Raw genomic sequence first — 23,215 nt, 5'->3', positions numbered from 1 at the left:
GTTACAGATGGCCTGCTGTGGCACATGTGCCATAGGTTTGCCACCACTGGTTTAAAAGGTACCCACCCCCAGGCAAAGTGCCTCCTGTGGATGTCATCTATGTGCTGTAGTCCTATTTCTGGTAGCCCAGGATATAGGTGTATCTCCCTTCCCAGAGCTCAGTACATCCCTTCCAAGCCACCTTCTCTACAGATTGAAGATGGCAGGTGCTGCGCAGGTTGTAGTTTCAGTCCCTACCTCCCCACTGTCCTGGGGTCTTCTTCCTTCTGGAGGTTTGGCACATGCTTTATACCGTGGGGGTTAGAGGAGGGAAAATGCAGTTTGGGGCCAGAGCACATTCTGATGATCTCAGTAAACAGTTGGCATTTGTAAGTGACTATCACACCGTCAGCCACTCAGTTGTACCTGATAGCTCAGACCTGTCCTCCTGCAAACATACTTGAGATTGCATTTCATAGAATTATGTTTAGAATGGCTGGGGCCCTGGAGAGTGAGAGCTTCTCTGACCTGATGTAAGCTTCCAGAGAGAGAGATCTGACTCCCAAGAGCTGAGGTGACTCTCCCAAGGTCACATGGCTGTGGTTTGGAAAAAGGCAGACCTGCATCTCCGGAGTCCCTGCCCCATTCCCTTGATGGACTTCATTCCTGCTTCAAGGACAGTCTGCTTTTGCAAAGGCCAGCACGTGGCCAGTATCATTGTTCAGAGCCACGGAAATATGCTCAGTGGCTCTTGGACCGCTATTACAGGCTGTGCCCTTTTAGTCCCTGCACTAATGTAGCGTCTCAGGGCTCCCTGAGATTGGCTGAAAGTGGACGGCTCACTTGGCTGGGCCAGACTTCCTCCGCTGGAAGACAGGTCCTGATGGAAAGTACTGAAGCTCAGTGAGGATGATGTTGGCCTTTTTGCCAAAAGCCTGTCCCTCTGCTCTTTTGTGCCATGGCGGTAGAGAGTAAATAAGGGCTCTGCTCCATGCAGGAGGTGGGCTTGGGCCTGGTGAAGGGAAAGAGGAGAGTTGTTATTTTCTCCAGGCCTGTTATTCCCACATTCATCCAGCAGACCTTGACTGGGCCCCTACTGAGTGACTGGCACAGAGGTGGGTACTTCATTAGTTTAACTACTCCTTGGCACAGTGTGGCTGAGGACTGGCCTCAGTGTATTGCTGAAGACATTATTTCTCAGAGGACTCACATACCCCAGCGAGAGGACAGTTGGGATTTGACCTGCTTCTTACATTCTTCTCACCATATCGTGCCTCCTTCTCATCCGGTGCCTGCCAGCGCAAAGGCAGCCGGCTTCCTGCTGTGAGCAGTGTGTGTTGTCCTGTGGGTGCTCCCTAGTGACAGCTGATAGGGTGTCGTGCTGCTACTTCCACCAAGGGCCTTGAGTGGCCATGTGGCAGGTTTGCTGGCTGGGCCTTTAAGTTCCTGGGGGAGCTGGGCCTCTTTAAGGGTTCTCTGTGTCCCAGAAGTGCCCTTTGTGGAGGAGGTGACTTGTATGGGTTCTGGTTGTCACTGTCTGCCCTGTCTGCCTCGCCCTATGGAGGCCACCCTCCCTCCTAGGCTGCCCTCTGGCTGAAGCATGTAGCACCCTGTAGCACAAAGCCTGACTGGGAGAGGAGGCCTGGAATTCCCCTTGCTCTGGCATTCGTATTGGCCAAGGGCCTGGGAGTGAAGGGAGGTTCCCTGTTGGCTGGGAGCAGCCTGGTTGCATGGGTGGGAAGACAGTGTCCTCTGCAGCCGGCTGCCTCCATGCTCTAGGTGAGGACAGGGAGCCTGTTTCCTGGGCCAGGGGTGGGTTGGGGATCTGTTGTTCTGAATCTCCAAAAGCGGTGTAGAACGCAGGGTAGCCCTTTTGGCTCCGTACTGGGGGCTGGACTCTGGGAACCACCTTCTCATGAAATCCTTCCTACAGTTGAATGATTGACTCTCTCAGGTAGAAAGTTTGCCCTGCTAGCCTCTCTAGGTCTCAGGTTTCTCACCTTGCTGGCCCTGCCTCCTAACATCAAGAGTCTTGTTTGAGAAGCCCCTCACAGAGGGCACGGTGCCATACAGAGGGACTTGAGGTAGGAGATAAGTCTGACCAGATAGGCAGAGGTTCTGTATGAGGTCTGGGGCAGGCTTTGTGCCAAGAGGGACCTACTTGTTATGGAGAAGTTTGGGGCGGAGTGCAGGTGAAACCCAGTTCTGCATCATTTAGGGTAAAGATAGCATTCAGCTCTGGAATCAGAGTCCCTGGGTTCAAATCCCAGGTCTGCCCTTTGCTGCCTGTGTACTTGAACAGGCAACTGTCTTTTCTCCCATCCAAGTACTAACCAGGCCCGACCCTGCTTAGCTTCCCAGATCGGACGAGATCAGGCGTGTTCAGGGTGGTATGGCCATAGACGCAACTGTCTTCTGTCCAGCGTTGCCTCATGTACAAAATGACACTGTTGACAGCACTCAGGCAGGGGTTTGGGACACTGAGTGAGACAATGGTGGGGATACTTGGAGCCCAGTGGACATTACTGGCAAGCTCGTGCTGTTGGGAGGACAGGTGGAGGGCTCAGTGGGTGAAGGACAACAGGACAGAGTAGAGGGGAGTTGGGTTGGAGCCGGGCTTGGCCGGACGGGTCACATGGGAAAGACAGCCTTTGCTCATCTGGCATTCTCTGTTCTCAGATGGCTTGTGATTTTTTTCAGGAGGGAGGGTCGAAAGTATGAGTTATAGTTTAGTTTGCAATGTGTATCTTTTAACAAGCGTTAAGACTGGTGAAATCTTTTAAGCTTTCTCTTTAGGAAACTAAATCTCTGTTTACAAACAGTGATTTAGTTTGGCCCATAGAAAATTAAACGCATGTATGGGTCATGATGTGGCTTCAGAATCTTGGCTGCATGCTGGCAAGCTCTGTGAATGAGCGCTCAGGAAAGCTCCGCGGCCATGCGCCTCCCTGGACCGAGGGCGAGGGGTTCTTCTCCCCCACCGCTCAGGTTCTCTTCAGTCTTCGGAGCTGGTGTCTTTGTTATCGAGTCCCTTCTTTTGGCCACTGTAGTTAGCGTCTTCTTGGTTCTGGTTGTGTGGTCACAGCTGGAGGCTCCCCCCACCTGTGCCTAGGGTGTGATTCCGGCCGCTTCCAGATCCCCTCCTGGCCAACCCTCCCGCAGCATGAAATGCAGTCTCTCCAAGGAGCAAAGCGTTTGAAATGAGCCCCTGGCCAGATGAGAGCGAAGGGCCTGTGCCTGTGCAATGGTGTCTGCCCTTCTTTTGGCACAGGCTGCCGATCCCTGACACCACTGCCCCTTCTCAGCCCTGGCCTGGCATCCAGCGGGATGAAGAGTGGGTGATCTTGACACATGACATTTTCCTGCCGGATTTTGGGCAACTTGGGGTGAGACCCCTTGATACAGGAAGACTGTGTTACTGGTTCTGGGTGGGAACTCTGGTTCAGACTGTGGCAGCTGCTTCTACTTGAGCTGGACTTCACCCTCTCTAGAGGGCCCATCAAGGTACCTGGGCTTAGGTCGGGTGATGAAATTATGAAGCTTTGTGACTGAGGGGCAGTAAAAGCAAGGTAAGCAAAGTGTCTCCACTGCCTCCAGTCACAGTGGACGTGACAGCGCTCATCTTCCAAGTGGAGTGTGTCTTCTCACTCGCTGTGAGCGTGCCCTCTTTAAGTGTTCTTGTTTGTCTGTGGTGAGCACAGAACGAATCTGCCATGGTGGTCACCGGGCTCAGCTCACTTCCTATTCCTAGCAGACACCCAACTTCTTTTGCCATGCTGGGGATGGAACTCAGGGCCTCTCACATTTGGGCTGTTTTTAAGATGCTTACAGGTTTGTTATGGGTAGTCAGTCTGCAGTGGTTTGTTGAGTTCCTACTGTGTGTCAGACACGGTGTGATAGATGTAGTGAAGGTACATGTGCCCGCGGTGCTGGCGAGTCACACAGTTCTGTGGAAGTCATGAAGGTCACTTAAGCTGAGCTGAAGGGAGGAGGTGATAGCTAGCCTGAGTATGGAGGAATGCACGGCGGTTTAGACAGACGAAGAGTGGGAAGGAGGGAGGATATGGACCTGCAAAGCAGTGTGTGCAGAGGCTCAACAGCTTGCGCCCATCTCTCAGGGTATTTGGGATGAGGCAGTGGGGAGAAGTGTGCAGGTGGGACTGGGATGGCAGTGGAGTTCAAGGCGAAGCAGTCTGGACTTTAACCCTGAAGACTGGAGCTGGAGAATGATGTGCTGATACTTGCAGTTTTGAAAGCTCCACATCCTGGGAGTGGCAGCGCAGAGCAGGTTTATAGCAGGCAGCTTTGGAGTCCACTGTGTGGCCTGGGACAGAGGTGGCTAACAAGGGCAGGGTGAGAGCTGAGGGCCACGAGCCAGCAGCAGTCACTTAGGAGCTGGGTGCTGGTGAGAGAGCGGAAGGCAGAGGAGTCGGTCTTGTCCAGCAGGCCTCACTAGGTGTCACTTTCTGGGTGACACTGGCTAGGGGCCCTTCCCCTTTTGACCTTGGAGTGACCTCCTTGGAAAGGCATGTGACTAGTGCCTAATAGTGGAATTTTCATCACTTGATGTCTGCTTGGCCAGAGTGATGTGGTCTTCATTTATTTTTAGTTGCGGCTTGCATTTGGTGAGGGCACATGGGATTCCCAGTTCTTTCCAACATCTCTTGCCTGTGCCTGCACTGGAACTAAAGAAGTCAAAACAAATAAAACATTTTGGCATGGCACAAGTTGAAGAAGTCCAAATTATTGTCAAACTATTTCCCCCTCCCCTCAAAGGGAAAAAAGGCATCTCACCACGTTGGTCGGTGTGATTGGAAAACGTGCCTCAGTGCCCCAGTGGCTCTGCTGCAGCATGCTCTTGCAGGGTGGGGGAAGCTGCTGACATACACACTCAGAACGGCCTGTCTGGGTCACCTGACTGCAGGCGGCTGGGCTCCGGAGCCTCGCCACCCTCAGATGCCAGCCCAGATTCCTGGCCCAGTTGGCTGTGTAGCATGTGACTCAGGCTCAGAGGAGGAGTGGGAAGAAAAATAGTGAACCTGTGAAGAAGCAGAGCTGCAGTTCAGCAGCCCCTCTCTTCTTGCTGGGCTATCTTTTCTACACCCTAGAGGGTTTTGTTCCTCAGCATTTATTCCTGAAGAGGGAAGTAAGTTAACTGCAAATGGTCTTAATTTTGGCAGTGAACCTCTGTGTCTATCTCATTCCCAGGGAGGTTAATAAATGCCTTCACCTATTAGAAAAGTAAAAGAGAGATTGGACCTGGCTGAGTCTAAACAGGTCAAAAGGTGAGCTACAAACTGGAGTGAAAAAATGACATAGCCAAAAATAGGAGCCCAGAGTCTGTGAGGTTCAGCCTCCCTCTCTTCTACCCTGAAGGTGTGATGTCCTGAGATGAATGTGTTTTAATTTGCCTTGGAGGAAAGACAAGAACTTTTTTCCCCCCTAAGCTTGTATGAGATTCAGGCATGTCCTTGTGGATTATAGAAAAAACTCCCAAAGTTGTTGTTAACATGGCACCACGTTACTGAAGCACTGTGATAAGCTGCATGTGGTGGTACACCCGTAATACCAACTGCTTGGGAGGCTGAGGCAGGAGGATCCCAAGTTTGAGATCCAGCAACAAGGGGGCTGGGCCGAAAACAGAGCTATGGAAACCTGAGAAGCCTTCCCATACTTGTAGGGAGCAGTACCCGAACTCCACTTATCTCCTTAGCCACAGCTCAGGACTCCAAACCAGGCCTCCACCTCCAAGGGCACCTGAAGCCAGACCAAGCCACTCAGCGCCTGCTTGAGGAATATCACCCGGTCTCTCCAGGCTCCACTGATCCCCCTAGGAGCTCTACAGGAGGAGCTGTGCTCAGTTGTTCCCTCACAAGTGCAGGGGAAGGGCTGAGCCAGGCACTGGTTCAGAGCCTGGCAAGAAGCTAGCAGGCGGGGGAACGGAGCAGACACCTGCTGGCCATGCTTTTTTCCCCAGTGCTAGAGATCAAACTCAGGACTTCATGCCCGCTCAGCGAGTGCTCTACCACCGAGCTACAGTTCCTGGTTTTTATTTTGGTTGTGAGACAGGGTCTGAATAAGTTGCCAAGTCTGGCCTTAGACTTGCAATCCTCCTGCCTTAACCTCTCAAGTAGCTGAGACTAGAGGTGTCCACCACCATACCTGGGTGATTCAGAAGGCTTGGTTGAGGAGGCAGTGCTGTGCAGGATGAGACGCTGCCAGAATTCCCAATGCGCTCCTGCATGCCGTATCTCGGGGGCAGGGGGGGGGCACCTTGTGAGGGTGGTCCTGTGGCAACAGAACAGGACCTGGGAGAGCTTGACGTCTTAAAGCCCTTAAGAAATTGTTGACTTTGTGTTTCTTAATGACTTCCTGTACAAAAGGAGTCTTCTACAGTACAAGGCAGTACAGATGGGTCTAGACAGCAATGTAGAATCTTAGGTAGGGAAGACATTGGCCGGAAAAGACTGAGAGGAAGAGAGAGAGAGAGAGGAGGGCAAGGAACCAGGAAATGGGAACCCCAGACCTCCTTCTCTAAGTTGTGCTGCTTGATTTTATTTGACTCGGAACCAGCCACTTCACTTCTCTGAGCTGTGATTTTCTTATCTGGGAGTGATATTGCCTGCTTCACAGCAGAGGAGGAACACAAGGGATCAGGCAGGTCAGAGCCTCCAGTACCTTCTCATTTTCATTTACCCCACAAGGACTTCTACTCCACTGTGTGCTGGCACTGTGCTAAGTGTGTTGTACGCTTTTTGTTTAATTTTTATAATCACCTTGAAAAATAAGTACTGGTAATAGTCCCAATCATTTTTGTGGTTCTGGGGACTGAACCTAGGTCTTGCACATGCGTTCTACCACACCTCCAGCCCTCTCCTTCCTTTTTTATAGGTAAAGAATTACCCAGTGTCATCCATCTGGTGGACAGTAGTCCTAGGATTTGAACTTTTAACTTAATACTCTATCAGGAGGTGGAGAATTATATAGCCTGATGACTATATCTGGCCCAATTCCTTTTTTTTTTTTGGCACTGGGAATCGAACTCAGGTCCTTGTGCTTGCCAGGCAGGCACTGTGCTGCTGAGCTATATCCCTGAACCCCCAGTGCTTGTTTTTATAGATAAAGTTATGTTGGAACACAGTCACACCCATTTGTGTACTTAGTATCTGTGGCTACCTTTAGGCTGCAGCAGTGGAATGTATGGACTGAATGGTCTACAAAGCCTAAAACATTTACTGTCTGACCCTTTACAAAAAAACTGTACTGAGCCCTTCTTAATACAGATATTCTGAACTTCAGATGTAGTTTAGTATGGTAGCCACTAGCTTCACGTAGCTATTTGAATTGAAACTAACAGAACTATAGTCAGAAATTCAGTTCTTTAGTTGCACTACCCATGCATGTCAAGTGCTCAGTAGTTGGTACATGTTGGACTGTGCAGATGTAGAGAACCTTGTTACTGCAGAATCTTCCATTGGGAGGGGTGCTGTAGGCTATCTCCCAGTGTGTGGGGAATCCAAATCCAAGAGAACATTTTGGTAGACAACCCTGGAGCTTCCTGGCCTAAAGACAAGAACTGGGAATTAGTTCATTGACTCTGAGGTGATGGAAAATTTGCTGCTTGGCTTCACATAAAGAGCTGCCCCACAACCCCATGAGTAGACCATAGGTCAGCTGCTCTCCAGCCAATGACCCCTGGCTCTGAGCTCCCCAGGGCCCTTGGTCTCCCACCCTCTGTGTCCACGCCCCATGTGTTGCTTGCTGGGCCCTGCGGAAATCTGCAGAAACTCACTTTCCTGCGTTCATATCCTGCTCTGTACTGGACCATCTGGACTTGATGGGTTATACCACTCTTCCTGCTGTGCTGGGAGGAGATTTCTGATTGATGCAGGGCCACAGAGCAGATAAGGAACTACTCTATTCACTCAAAATGGTGTCTCCTGTGTAGCATGAGGAAGGAAGATGAGTTTCAGGCTGATGTCATGTGGCTGTCCTTAAAATGCTGTCAGTAATAGACATCAGTGCAGTCTGGTGAGCTGCTGAGAACTGGGCTGACCTGTAGCTCTTGCCTTGCTTGGCCAAGTATGCTTGGAATAGGAGTCTTTTGGGAAATTACTCAGAGGTAGAGTCATTCTGAGGTAGAAGGTGAGGTAAATACAGATAGCATGGATTCCCAGTTCATTAAAGCCAGGCATAAGCATATCGGTGCCAGAACCATCTCTCCCTCACTCCCTGACCTCTCCCTTACTAACGATGGACTCTTGATGTGTAGAGAAGCAGTGTGAGTGCTTGCCTCAGACCTGTTCATGGTCCAGGCTGGCTGCACTGGCCTCTCTGAGATGGGCTGTGTTGTCAGGAGTCCAGTCTGCACAAATCTGCATTCCTTAGACAGTGTTCACTCTCTTTATATCAGGATGGAGATATTTATGAAATGCAAGAATAAGATACCAGCAGGGCTTTTCTAGATCGCAGATCAGAGTGACAGACAGACAGATAAACCTGGTGAATCTAGCCCCAGAATAGTTTCATGAAAGAAGTATCTTGTAAGGAGGAAGTTGGAGTTAGGAGGATGTTCATGGAAAAACATTGTGTTTTTCTTTTATGCTTTAAAAGAGGAAACATCCTGTGAATAGCCCTGGAAGGCCACACTTAATTGCACATCCCTGTCCCTTCCCATTACATCTTTAACACTTTGCTTATTTCTAGCTTGCCACTCCTAGAACAGTCTTCTCTGTCCTCTTTAACCAGTACAAGGTGAGGTCATGGCAGATCGGGGTGAGCCCAGAATTGTTCCCTGCTGCACCAGCACTCAGAGAGGAGGGCTAATTGTGTGTGCCCCAAAAGAACACTGGTGTGACTCTGTATAATGGAAATTGTCTTTCACTTGGAGAGCTAGAGTTTGTTGAGTACCTACTATGTGCCAAGCTCTATGTATACGTTCTCTCATCAGATCGTCTCACAAATAGTTGTTGGATAACTAGCCCCACTTAACATGGGAGGAGCTGAATTTGAGCCGTGTCTCTGAGAGAGTGGGCCACTGTGGGTAGAACCTGGCTTGGAACCCTGGTTCCTCCCTTCCAAGGCCTTTCTATCTTACTCAGTATTGTTCCTAGTCATGCACCAAGCTGCTGTGTGAAATCGCTTGCTTCTCTGGATGGTTCCCCAATCACATTTTTATCATGGTTTGTGGGCAGAGAAGTAGGTTGCTCTCTGTGGGGTGACATTTAAGAAAGGCAGCTTCATCGAACTTTCCCTTTGAATGTGTTGTTATGGTACAAGAAGTCTTCATTTGTCCTGGGCTATTTTGAAATAAAAGGCAGGAAACTCCCCTCTTGTTTCTATATCTCGCATAGAAGTCATCCAAACAGAATCCTCTGTTCTGTGCAGTATTTGAAGGAGGAAGCAGCTGTTCTATTCGTGATGACCCAACCAAAGCCAGCAATCTGGAGGTGTCAGGGAGCCAGAATTATCTGTCCCACCTGCTCAGTTTCCTTGCATTTATTTAGAGTATTTGGCTTGGAAACTTTCTTTCCCCCACCCCACCCTGTGGGAGAGGCCAGAGAGAGCTTTCCTGGTGATGGCAGGGCAGACCAAAGATCCCTCTACTCCACATAAGGTCACAGCTTGCCTGGAGAAGGGACACGCAGCTTTGCAAAGGAATGAAATCAACTGTCTTCTCCATTATGCAGCTGGAGAGGCAAGCCTCCACTGGGGTTGGGAGTTTCATGGGTCTACTTTGATGTGCATGGAATTTCACAGTCTGAGCTCTCTGGCTGTTTTGAAGCCTCCAGCAAATTCACAGAATGAGCCAGGGAGTGATGCAGATGGATGTACATGACTGTGGATTGTTAAGGCCAAAGTGAGTCCACATGGCTTTTTGAACCAAGATGTAAACTTAATAACTGTATTGTCCAGGTGTTTTCATAGGTCTTAATAGTGTCAGTTAGGATAGAGTTTGTACATTGGTGGGCTGGGGGCCAGATGTGGTCCTCAGACCTGACTTGTTTGGTCCAGTGATGCTCTACCAATTTTTGAATTTCTTGACAACATTTAAAAATCAGGGGACTGGACAAAGAAGACTAGATTTTTGGCTTCTCTTAGCAAGCTAGAAGATTTTTAATGTTAGCCAGGGGACCCTCTTTCCCTCATAGCCATGCAGCACTTAGCTGTAGCCAAAGCTGTCTGCTGTAGGTGGGGCATGTGCTCTGCATGAGGTCATAGTTCCTACCCAGTGTGGCTCACTCATTTATGTTCCCTGTGTGGCCCCAAAAGACATTTTGAATTTGAGATTTCTGAAGGAGGCAAGACATTCAGAAGACAGATTCAAAATTTCGGGCTCTCCAGGTCACTGGGTGCCAGGCAGGATGTGGTGAATGCAAGTTACTGGAGGAAATGTTCAGGCTGCTATTTCCAGTGCTCAAGGTCACTGCTCCCATAATTCCTGCCAGCTCCTCCACCTGTATGTAAACTCATTGGTAAGCTGGAGCTCAGACAAGTCGGCATGCTAACTACTAGTGTTAACTGCTAACTCTACCCAACAGATGTGTCCCTTAGGTCTCAACCTGGGGCCCTTTTACCCTAGCATCTGCTCCATGTTGCCCTGTGATGCCCAGAAACTCAGGGATCCTTTTTGTCACTCTCCCCATCTATAAAGCCACTCAGGTGCTTTATCTGTTGTAATCTTCATAATCTAAAAGTACCTCCAATTTTTTTTTTTTTTGGTTTGAGATTCGAACTCACAACCTCGCCTTTGCCAGACAGGTGCCATGCTGCTGAGCTATATCCCCAGCCCCCAGTACCTCTGATTTTAATACATGTTGCAGGATTTTTGTTAAAATATTTATCTTTAAACTCTCTTGGCAAGCAGTCTGGCTGCTGTGTATCAAGTAGGTAACTTCTGCTGGATAGACACAGTTGCTTAATATAAATTAAAACAGTTTTCAGAAGATTCTAGCTTATTTTCAATTGAGACTCAGTAAAATAAGTAAAGATTCTCCAAATGGCAATATACATTTCCTAAATATTGAGGTTTTCCCTTTGTCTAAGATGTCCTGAAGTCACTATCCCTACTTGGTGACAGGAACTAGGATGACAACCGTGTGCAGAGTCAACTACTTTCTCCCCTCCTCTCTTACCTGAGTTTGCAAGAGTCTCAGCCTGACAGGTGAGCCTGCCCTGTGTTTCCACAAGTCAATGAGGCCTTTCGATAGCCGGGGAAACAGGGCCAGAGCTAGGAAGTGATGTGCTTGACTCAGCCAGTTGCTGGATCTAGTTATTAGTGGCTGGCTGCCTGCAAAGATTGGTTGCATCTCACTTTTGGTTTTCATTTGTCTAGAGTGAGTGTGAAATCACTGCTGGCTTTGTGTGCTCAGTTAAAGATGGACTAGCTGGCAGGGGTGGACCGTCCCTGTCTTTGCCTAGCTTTGCAGTTTCCTCTTGGTTGTGCTTTGTAAAGCAGTCTTCCTCTTTCCGCTCCTGCTTCTCAAAAAACTTCAAGACACTGAGTCAGTGACGGTCCGAATATATCATTTCTGCTGTTTTCCTGACTCCTTTGTGCTGTTCCAGTGCCCGGCCTTCCTCGGCTACCAGCCCCCCGGCAGCTGTAGTACGTTGGCCCTTGTGCTTTCATAAGCATGAAAACACGTGGGGAGCGCGTGCCCTGCACATGCCCTGATCACATATTTGTGACTCTGGAGTCCGAGACGATTGTAACATTCTCATATGGGGCTCTGTGTGGTCATTCCCCCTCCCCAAGGGAGAACACAATTATTGTATTGTCTGTTGGTATTCTGGGTTGGCTGCGTGGGTCTGGACAGGGGCTGTTGTTGGTATCCTAGAAAATAGAAATAACCATTTTGGAGCTTTGTACTCAGATGCTGCCATTTTATGGAAGGGGGAGGTTTAGGACACTTTGTCAGGGTCGCCTGGATGTGCCCTTCATAGCTCAGCCGCCTGCTTGATGTTCTTGTTGGCCAAGGGAGAGAAAGGCAGGCCAGGGTCGGTAGTGCAGATTCTATGAGTCAGAGAGAAAGAGCGACGTGGAGTGTGGGGAGGTGGTGGTGGCTTGATTGCTTGTGTGGCAGCCCCCGACCCCATCCTCGGTTAGGGGTGCTGATACTGGCCGCACATTGTATGTCATACTTGTTTGGGCAACAGGGGACTCCTACCTGAAGCCAAGAGGGAGCCCTCGAGTTCTTTGTTGTACTAGGGATTGAACCCAGGGTCTTCACACTGAGCTGCCTCTCCAGCCCTTTTTAAAATGTTGAGATAGAGTCTCAGTCACTGAAGTCCCCAGGCTGTGCTTGAACTTGCAGTCCTCCTGCCTCAGTCTCCCAGAGTGGTGGAATTACAGGTGTGCTGTACCATTCCTGGCTGAAATTGCAGCTCTTTACCTCCTTCCTTAGAATTACAGACTCACTCCTCTGTCCTTGGCACTTACGACACTGATTATGCCTTGTAGTAGTCCTATTTGAACATTTGGCGTTTATGTAAACTTGGTTGTGAACCTGTGTCTCCCTTCATCTGTCCCTAGTACAGTTAGTCCAGTGAGGGTTGGATTTGGGACAGAACTCTGATACTAAGAGAAAATAATGATGGCAGAAACACAATACAGAGGTGTACATGGGATGCATTCATTTAGTTCAAGTCATCTAGAAAATACTTGTTTCTATGTAAAAGGCTGTTCTAAGGAACACATCATCACATGCCTATCTGATTCCTGGGACAGTTCTGCCCCTTGACCCTCCTGGCTCACTGTGGAGGCTCCCAGGCCCTTGGGCCCCTTGTTCCAGTCGAGTTCCTACAGAGGCGTGGGCCTGGCCCGTGTCGGGCCCTAGCTACAGCCAGACTCTTTCTTCTAAAAGCAGAGCACAGGAAATAAAGTCATTGGGGAAGGGCTCTGGGGTCAAGGTTTGCCTGTGCTGGGATATGAGCAGGGCTGCCTGCCACCCTTGCCTACCGAGGCTCTGCTGAGTGGTTGCAGGTACTTTAGGAAGTGTGAGTGACAGGAGATGCCGGGATTTTGTGTCAACCACAGATTCTGCTAGCCGCTGGGCATTTCTTTTATTTATTTATTTATTTGTTTATTTATTTTTTTGAGACAAGGTCTTACTGTGTAGTTTAGACTGGCCTTGAACTCTCAGTGATCCTCCTGGCTCAGCTTCCTGAATCCTGGGATTACAGGTGTGTGCCACCATGCACACCTGACACTGGGCATTCTGTCATGCTCTGCTTCGAACCTGGCCCCTCTGTTAACTAGGAGGCTCAAGGCTTCAAATTAGTGTTAACACAATTTTGATAGGTGTAGGAAGAAAGTTGAGATTTGACCAGTGGTGACTGACCGTGTGTTTTGTCTCAGCAGGCATTTCCTGAGCAGCTCTTTATGCTACTGACTGGGCACTTGAGAGACTAAAGTTGAGTTTGTGCCCTCACAATCCACTGTGGCCATAGACAGGCCAGTTCAAGCTCAGAGGTGTACAGAAGCACAGGGCCTGACTCAGTATGTGGTATAGGCAGGCCTTCCTGGAGGTGGTGACGTGAGCTTGAGCGTAGTCTGGAGGCTGAAGAGGCTGAGAGCATGGTAGGGGGAGCCAGGAGCAAGTACCAACCACAGGGACCAGCAGAGGTCTGGGGGTGTGAAACAGCACAGGATATTTGGGGAACTTTAGGCAGTGTGTGTGTGTTTATTTTATTATGGTGCTGGAGCTTGTTATACCCAGGGCCTTATGTATGTTAGGCAAGCCTTCTACCAACTGAATTACATACCAAGCCCCAAATTAATTAATTAATTAAATTTCTTTTGTTTGTTTGTTTTTTGGTACCAGGAATCAAACTCAGGACCTTGTGCTTGCCAGGCAGGCGCTTGTGCTGCTGAGCTATATCCCCGGCACCAAATTAATTTTTAAGTAACAGGCATTATGTGCATGAGTACAAACTCAGTGATGAATAGCAGTTCTCTGCTCACTCCTTTCCCCCAGCAAACAGCTCGTTCCCTCTCTGAAGGAATTCCTGTGCTGTTTTCTTGTTTATCTTCTCAGAGGTAACCCATGCCTGCATAAGCATATCTATAGCAGTATTTTTATTTTGCATATATTGTTTTCTAAGGTACAATTTTTTTTTACACAGACCAATACATATAGATAGCATAGGTCTTCCTTGAAGAGTTTTCTCTTGTCTCTGTTCCCAGTTACCCATGGCCCCTCCTTGCAGGCAACTGATGTTAACTTTATTATAATTATTACAATTATATTCTTATTCTTTGACTCTTATATTAGTACAGTTATTAGCTCCAAATAGTAGCTTGCCTATTTATTTATTTATGTGGTTCTGGGAATTGAACTCAGGACCTTGCACTTGCTGGGAAGGTGCTTGTACTGCTGAGCTATATCCTTGGCCCTCCAAATAGTAGTTTATGATACCCACTTTCTGATCTTCGTTTTTTCTCTGAACACTATTCTGGAATATGGTTTACTACTGGGACATAGCTCTCAAAGCTTTTTTTTGTTTTGTTTTGTTTTGTTTTTTTTTTTTGGTTTTTCTCCGGTACCGGGAACTGAACTCACGACTTTGCGCTTGCCAGGCAGGTGCTTTGCCGCTGAGCTAAATCCCCAGCCCCCTCAAAGCTTTTTGAAAAGCTTCACTTTGTCCTTGGTGTGAGTGTCTTATCATTTATATATTCTGCCCCTGCTTTTAAGCAGTCAGGGTGCTTCCCATCTTGGCTGTACCAAATGGCACATACTGTTTTGCACATGAGTGGTACTGTCTGTAGGGAAGATTAATTTGGCATTTTAGTCTCCCGTGGTTCAAGGGGAGAATGGTAAGGGTGACAGTAGATAGCATGAAGATATTCGGGCAAATTATGTTATGGACTTATCTCAAGTTGACTTCCTCTTTGTGGAAGGCAAATGACTTTTTTTTTCCTTGCAGCACTGGGGATTGAACCCATGGAACATCAAGCTATATCTCTAGATTCTTTTATTTTGTATTTTGAGACAGGGTCTTGCAAAATTGCCCAGTTTGGCTTGGCCATGCAGTCCTCCTGCCTCAGCCTCCCGGAGTTCTGGGATTACAGGCATGGGCCCCCACACCTGGTAGCAGATGACTTTTAAACTGTGTTCTGATGAGTTTTGGAGAAAGCCATTTTATTTCGTAGCTACCTCTCATCAGAACGACTCCTCTGTGGAAGGGACTGGGGCCCCCCTGGCCCCCCCATATGGGCTCTCAAAGCGAGACTCACCTGAGGGCATGGTCAGAATTGCTCAGAGATTCTTGTGTGGACTCTGAGCCCTGGACCATGCCCAGCAGCAGGACCAGGCCTGCCAACTACAGCAGCCAGTAGTGTAGCTTTCCTTGCCCTGCCTGCTATAGCCTTGTGGCTGCTTCCTTGCCCTTACTAGGCTTCAAGCCTCGTGACCAGCACAGCTCTAGCTAACGTTTTGTTAATTTATTTATCTTGTGCTGGTGGGGATTGAACCCATGATATGTGCACTTTCCCAGCCCTTTTTCTTTTTTATTTTGAGACAGGGTCTTTCTTGCTAAATTGCTAAATTGCCCAGGGTGGGTGTGAACTTGTGATCCTTCTGCTTTGGCTTCCTAAAGTACTGGGGTTATAGTTGTGCACCACCGTGCCTGGCTTTTGTCAGTTTATTAATGATTGAAGTGAGCAAGAGTCTGCCCTGGCAGAGGACCTGCAAGAGTGGAGGAGGGAGAGAATCAGGATGCCTTCTGTGCCCACCTCACAGTGTTGTAACATAAGCCCCTGAACCTCTCAGGGCCCAGTATATCATACTATTTGTTTTTAAAAGTATACTCTGGGTCTTAGTGGATTTTATTTTACCTTTTATTTCACTCATGATCCATCACTAAAAATTTTCACTTCTTTGGGAGTAGGGGCTGTGGTTTATGTGTTCCTATCTTCTTCCCATATCATAATCACAGCAGGCACAAAGTAACCACTCAGTTAGGCTTAGTTGAATAGATGAATCCAGTTACTGATCACATAGGCTTTTTAGAGCTGACAATGTGCTGTTAACTATTCACCAAAAAACCCTGAAACTTGGTTTTCTTGCCCAAGTATCAGCTTTCGACCAGTCTGTTAAATTTCTTTTTTCTTTTTTTGTCTTTTTGAGACAGGATCTCTCTATGTAGTTCAGGCTGGCCTGGAGCTCTTGCTTTGTAGCCCAGGCTGGCCTCGAACTAGCAACAATCCTCCTACCTCAGCCTCTTGAGTGCTGGGATTGCAGGTGTGCGACACCATGCCCGGTTTATCTTTTTTTTTTTTTTTTTCATCTGTTAAATTTCATCCCTCTGGTCCCATGTAGCTATTCAGTCTGGCAGGCTTCCCCCGGCCCCTGCCTCATCCTTGTTATTGTCCCTTTTAAATCTGAGAATGTTAATAATCTATGCCCCCTCCCTAGTGTGTCCCCTGGCTGAGGTGGCCAGTGTTGGTGGTTCATGGGGATCTTCCTTTTTTGTGTTTTCTGGCTCCTTCAGAAGATGTCAGGAGAAGGTGCCACCTGGCTTGGAGGTGTGTAGAGGGGGTGATTAGAGACTGGTAGTGGCTTTGCCGCTGACTTATTGCAGCTTCCTGAGAGGAAGGGGGAAATCTGCACCAAAACCTGGTTCAGTTGGCGCCACTAGGGGGACGATGACAATAATGAGACAGCTACAGCAGCAGCTGGTGCATTTGGCAGTTTATCAAGCACTTTAGGATATGTTGTGGACAAACAATAGAATGGATCTTTGTTTCTTCTTGGGCCTTGGCTGTTACTGGTGAGGGTCATGGTGTACTCATCTTCGGGAGCGAGGTTAACTGTTCCAAGGTCCTTGGAGTCTTTCTCAGAGCGGTGCAGAGGTCTGCTTCAGGGCCTGGAAGAGTTCAGCACGGCCTCACAGGGTGCCTTGCTTTTAGGCTGGTGACTCTGTTGGCTGTGTCATTTCCTCTTTACCAGCCCTTCTCAGGTCTGTGCTCTTTGTCTCTGTAAGAGGCCTGGGTGTCATATCCAGAGTGCTTAGAAGGAAGTGCAGAAGAGTTTGCAAATGTGGTACCCCTTCCTTTTCCTGCCCTCCACACCCTGCCCAAAAGTAAAAAAAGACTCAAGACCCAGTGAGCAGCTGTTCCCCCAAATTTCTTATTTTTATTTGATGACCTATTCAAAGTAATTTAGAGCTGATGATGTTTTGACTTAGCTTTGAATTAGGACTTAGTGAAATCCTTAGTAGGAGTCTCTTTATCTAAAGAGACAGGAGCCTGGTGCTATTTTGGTCTCTCTACAGATGGCTGCTGTTACACAGAGAGGCTCCCACCATGGTGCTGCGGCTGATGGCCAGTGTGGCCCTACTGGAGTCGGCCCTGCCCTTGAGGATCCTCCTTACCAATCAGGACTAGATAGGTGGCTTTGGTAGTTTCACCTGAGAGGTGCCACAGAGTTTGGTTTACTTATCGTATGACAGACTTGTCGGGCAACTCTGAGTCTCTTGTTTTTGCCGATGATGGCATTCTTGGCCCTGAACGTGTGGTAGAGCTTGCAGGGATGCAGGGTAGAAGAGAGAGGGCGGAAGGCTTCAAGTGTGATTGGTGAGCTTGCCTGATTAATTTCTGTACCAGACTGTAAATAGATTGGGAGTATGACTCCATCAGGTCAGAAGGAGCAGGTCCTGAGATATGAGCTGAGGTTAGGACGTGACCTCCGAGTAGGAAACCCCGTAACCCATATGTTAGCAGAGCTCACTGGTTTCCTCTTGTGTCACCTCCAGTGTTCCGGTGTAATACTGATTTGGACTGATGTGTTAGGGCTGTTAGTCTCCAGCCCTCTCAGATTAAGAGATCTGCTACCCTCCCAGCTGTGTCCTAAGTACTGCTGAAAGATTACCTTTCCTTGGTGCTGTGGCCTTGGGAGTTCTGTGACAACCTGCTGGCCTGTGGCTGTGGCCACTAACAGGAATGCTCTTCCCTGCTGACTGAACTGGAGCTACACTGGTAGGAGGGCTGTGAGTAGCCTGGGCTTGGTGGGTTGGTCTTATAAGAGGGAGGAAGCATTGCTGTTGGAGGGTCCTGTGAGCCCATCAACATTTTGTAAGGGAAGAGATTCTTGTCCTTTGGGGGAGGTAGGAGATAAGGTCTCAGAACTGATCAGTGGCTTACTTCTTGGCATTCTAAGCTACCCTTCCAGTTCGGAATATTATTGTCTTCACTGAAAGACACCAAGGCAAATGCTTCTGTGTAGTCAGTACTGAATTTGGAAAATGCACCCTTTTTCCCAATCCCCGTAGCTACATAAGAGGAAGGCTGGCTCTATACTCCTGCCTCTCCCACCTATCCTGCCCACTGCAAGCAGATTGGAATGTCAACATAGCTTCCTGTATCAACTCAGTTGTCTGAGAAGTCATACCTGAGCCACTGTGGCAGTGAATGAGGATTGGGCTTTGCTCTTGTCCTGTTTCTTGGGACTTTGCACACTCTGGGTCAGGTTTGAGCTGGATAGGAAGGCCAGCCTGCATATAACCCATACCGTGCCACTTGGTCTAGGGTAAGCTTGCAGTTCCCATTTTCAAGTAAGGAAGCTGAGGCTCAAGAAGGGACAGTGACTTGGTTAAAGCCACACAGTGCTATGTAACTGCACTTAGACTGTTACTAGTCAGAGACAGAACTTGTCTGGCCCAGCTTCCCATTAGGCAGTTGAGGGAATCAGGTCCAGAGAAGGGAAGTGTCCTGGCAGAGTAGGTGGAGCTGGTCATTGCTACAGACAGACCCCCTTGCCTCCTGTCTCACTCGGCACAGGCCACACAGCCTTTTGTTTGTGCACCTTTATTTTTTTTTAAATTATTACTATTTTTTTTTTTTTTTTACCCCACATCTCTTGGTTTTTAATCATGGGTTGGTTAAATTCAGTATGCTTTAAATAGGTCTGACGGAAGAATAGGTCATGGTTGTCTTAAGCTAAGTGGCTTAACACTGTAGATTATCTTTGGGGCCCCTTGCTGTCTGCTCACCACCCTCTGGTTCCCTGCCCATTCTTGCCCTCACCCTGCTGTGGAGGAGAAAGCAGTGTCTAGCTCTGTGCCCACCCCGTAAGTATTAGTTCTTCTCACCTCTATCCCCAGTCTCCTTCCTTTTTGAGTTTGCTCAGAAAATTCTTGTCTGTAGCACACTCTTCTCTTGGAGTGTTTGGTGGGTTTAAATGACATGAATGGTAGTGAGAATTCTGGGAATGCTTATAGGAAACTCATCTTTCAGTTATTTCTCATTGATAAATGAGCTCTTGACAGGTCATGCATGCAGTTGGCCTTAGTTTCAAGAAATAACATGGGCTGTCTTGTTCCCATGTTCAGATTTGTTTTGGCTTAGGATCTCAGCACTTTCATGTCCTTGAATAATGTCATTCTCCCCTCCCCCAGTGTTATTTGCTTAAAAAAGCAGAAAATCTCTATAACACTCTGAGTGACTGTGAAAAGTACTGGAGAACAGAATCCTGATTTGGTTCAGCAGCTCATCTTACTGTTTTGCTTTGTTTGTTCCCCTCATTAAGAGAGACTCAGGGGAATCTGGGCCATTTTGTTCAGCCAGGGGCGCAGGTCAAGTCTTTCTAGCCATGTAATCTGACTGCCAGTCCCTTCCCAAATGTGGGCTTCCAGTGTCCTTTGATACCTGAAAGATGAGGCCAGGGAATATATATTCATCTCAGTTATTGAAGTAAACACCTCCAAAGACATGCTTTGTTCTGGAGTGAGGGAGAGGGATGGAGGTAAGTGTGCCCTTTCTGTTTAAGGACGGCAGGTGCTTTGTGCTTGAAGCAAGAAAGTATCTCTTATCCTTCTGGATGCCTTGCGTGCAGTCCCAGGAGTGAGGTGCTCAGAGACTCAAAAGCACATTCTTTGCTGAGGAGTTCCTGCTATGGCTGTAAAGGCAAGATATTTTAAAAAGTCAGTTTATAAGTATTTAGTAAGTGCCTACTTTCTGGTAAGAGTTGTGTTCACTTAAGGATTTAAGTACTTCTAGGGACATTTTTGTCATGCTCACACCTTGCAGGGCATTACCTCCTTAACCATCGTATTCCTGAGATCAGCAGAACAAGGATAACTTCTTATATATTACGAGGGAAGAAAATGAGCTTAGCAAAGTTGTGTAGCTTATGCAGGGATATACAACTCACCTGGGATGGAGCAGGGAAGTGCAGCTTATAGACTCAAAATTTAGTGCTCTTCCTCAACTTTAATATTGGCTTAGCACATAGATATTGATGAGTTTTCATGCCGGGGTAGGTTTAATGCTGCCGCCAGAGGATGCCTGAGGCAGGTGTAGACCGTGGCTGCATAGGTGGAGGGGAGCTCCCTGCTCCAGTATCTTAGAAATGAACTTTTGAGAGGAGGACAGGGTGGGCTGTGGTGGAGGCCCAGTGGAAGGGAAAGGCCCAGGAAAATGAGGGCTGATGAACACAGAGTTTTGGGTGGGTGGCAAGAAGCCAGTGCAACTCTCTTCAGTCCTGCGAGTACCCTGAGTTTCCTGGGTGACACTTTATCTTCTGTGTGTGCCCAGCTTGCCTGTGCATCTGTGCTGTTAAGGATGGAAAGTGGTGACTCTCTGTCCTGCTCCTCTGTTCTCCAAGACACCCCAGCTGCCCACTGCCCATGCGCCCTCCCTGTAATGCCATGTTTCAACATTAAATTCCGAAAGGTTGATGCTCCGCTTGGAGTTGCTCAGGCTGAGCTGTATTTGAGAGGAAGTGTATTGAAAACTCAGTGACTGCTTCACTGTTTGACTGTTAACTGAGAAATCAAGGACATGCTTACAGGATATCTTGAAATGCATAGGTCCTATAGTTAGAGGGTCTAGCGGCTAAGACAAAGCCTTTGGAGTTCAGGACATGTGGGTTGAGTCTTTGTGCCTTGTTCACAGCTGGGTGACCTTGGGCCTGGGCTTTGGTTTCCCTGCACGTAAAATGGGACAAGCACAGTGCCCTCCTGTAGTTAGACTCTGAGGATGCACTGAGCACACATTGATGGCTATTATTTTATTTTGGATGCATTGAAAGTAAACTGTGTCACCCATTATTTCTGCAGATAGAGACCAAGAAGAACTAGGAAAATGGCACAAAAGAGTTGATGTTTTTGCTGAGTCCTGCCTCTATTTTAGAATTTCTTTAACTCATCGGTATTGAGCATGTCCTTTGTGTTAAAGTATTAACAAGAGAGTTTTTTTGGGGAGTAAGAGTCTCTTTTTCTCTTTTATTAATGACTTTTTAGTAGTACCCAGGCTTCTGGACTGAGGGAATTAGTTGAAATATTCATTGTACTGAGAGTCGCACATTCTGGGGACCTATTCTGTGGTTGCAACTCCAGATTCTTTCCAGTGCCAGCTTGGTTTGGGAAGGCATAGTTCTGGGTAAAGTGCCCAGATAGCTTTTCACTTTTATCCTTAAAACCCAAATGACTTAGTTACACAGTTAGCAAGGGAAGGGCATCACTAGGCAGATTCATGTCCCCTCTTTTGTAGGTAGGGAGCTTACCTGTAGGATCCAGCTCCCTTCAACCCTTCTGAGGCATTTTGTTATTCACAGCATGTGGCAGGAGACAGTGTGCCTCTGAGAAAGACACTTTCCCAAATGTTTGTAAATTTGCTTCTAGATCTTGTCTACCAGTGACTTTGTTACACCAACAACAGGTTATGAAAGCGTGAGACAGTCACAAAGATCTTGTGGAATTGCTGCTTTCCTCCCATTTCCTTTGCTCAGTGGGAGGGGCACGTGGGAGCTCTGAGAGCAGTGACTTGCTCAAGCCATCAGGAAAATCACTGTTGCAGGCCAAGTTCATGTTTAGGTTTTGGTCTGAGTTCTATTTTTAAGGCAGTGGGATAAATATTCCTCTTCGGTAAAACCAGCATGGGTGAGTAGGCTAGGCTAAGTAAAGACCCTCAAAGAAGGTAAAGTTTAATGGTCCTGACCCTTTACAGTGTGGTTCGTTACTTTTTAAGGGATAGCTTTCAAAATGCATTCTAGAGGCTTTTGGCAAACTCTTCAAATCTTCTTAATATTTATACTGAGTTGCAGAGTTTGCAGGACTTTCTTGTGTGTATTATTTCATTTAGCACACCTCTTCTGAGTTCACTGAACGCACCCTGTGGGGCTTCTTCTGATTCGTCAGAAGATGAGAGTCTCAGACCACAGTGCTCTGACAGCTGTGTTCCGGGGTTGTAAGCGTGTGAAGATGCACTGAAGATTGCAGAACAAGAGCAAGAACATTTCACATTCAGAAGAACTCCTGTGAGTGGGCAGAAGTATCTCTGTCCCTGTGCTGCTCAAGGAGGCAGCTCTAGATTCAAAGGTTGGCCTTCTCCCTGCTAGCTGTAAGGTATTGGACAAATGCTGTGATTTTTCTAGAGATTCAGTCTCCTCATCTGGAAAATGAGGATAGTACTTAGTAATAGCAGTGCCTTTTCATAGGCATGGGGAGGAATAGGGACACAGCCCATGGTCAATCCTCAGGGAGGGGAGGTTGAGGACTGTGGCTCAAAGTGCAGTTGTGTGAGGGAGCATGGGGCTGGAGAGGGCTCTGGGGCAGGAATGACGCGGCTCTGGCCCTGGATCTCTGTGACCAGGGACAGTGACTAGTCATGTGTGTACCCTCCCATCCTGTAGGCCTTGCTTTGCACCCAGTGCCGGGAGCTCTGGGCTGTTCATGTGCAGATGCATCCTTGGGGTAGGTAGAAATCCTTTGCCACAATATCTGCACCCAGGGCAGTCAGGGAAGTAGGATCAAGGAACCGTGGAAAGTTTACCTTTAGCCTTTGCTGCTTTGGTGGAAAACCTGATGAGGATGAGTTACTGAATGGGAGCTCCTAGAGTCAGAGCCAGAGGGTATACAGATATTTCCATATTCAGGTTGAGACATCAGCTAAGGGGAGACCCCTCCACGGACGCTGATCAGCCCTACAGATATGTGAAGGCAGGGTGAGAGGCCTGGTGTCAACATTGCCCAAGGAGTCCCAGCAGAGAGGCTGGAGAAAAATATGGGGACTGGGAATTGATAATAGAAAGTTTAAATAGAGACCAAGGGAACCATGGAGGAGATGTGGGGGTTGATATCAACAGATGGGAAGTGCTGCCCATAATTAGTTTTTGTGCAAAGTAGTGCAGATACTAATGCCTGGGCCTTCCCTGTGCAGAGAGCCCTTTTATACATCTTTTCTTATATGTGTCTCTCTCAGAAGCTTCCAGGCAAATGTGTCCTCATTCCCATTTTA

The 23,215-nt window shown here is 48.0% G+C and overlaps 1 protein-coding gene across 2 annotated transcripts in view; it reads left to right on the top strand.

The window, feature by feature from the left end:
• The window catches only part of Fam53b (family with sequence similarity 53, member B), a 115,571-nt gene that overhangs the window by 5,800 nt on the left and 86,556 nt on the right, over nt 1–23,215 (top strand). Inside the window, exon 1 of one of the 2 annotated variants that reach the window (XM_005401977.2) lies at nt 13,540–13,558. The exons of the other annotated variant lie outside the window; for it this stretch is intronic. The gene's annotated coding sequence lies outside the window, so the exon portion shown is untranslated. Of the gene's footprint in view, nt 1–13,539; nt 13,559–23,215 lie in introns of those variants that run through there. 2 annotated transcript variants of the gene reach the window in all.

Source organism: Chinchilla lanigera, unplaced genomic scaffold, assembly GCF_000276665.1.
Source record: "Chinchilla lanigera isolate Chin_1 unplaced genomic scaffold, ChiLan1.0 scaffold00076, whole genome shotgun sequence".
Taxonomy (NCBI): Eukaryota; Metazoa; Chordata; class Mammalia; order Rodentia; family Chinchillidae; genus Chinchilla; species Chinchilla lanigera.
Note: the sequence above shows the minus strand (reverse complement) of the source record. Positions and strands in the feature narration are given on the sequence as shown.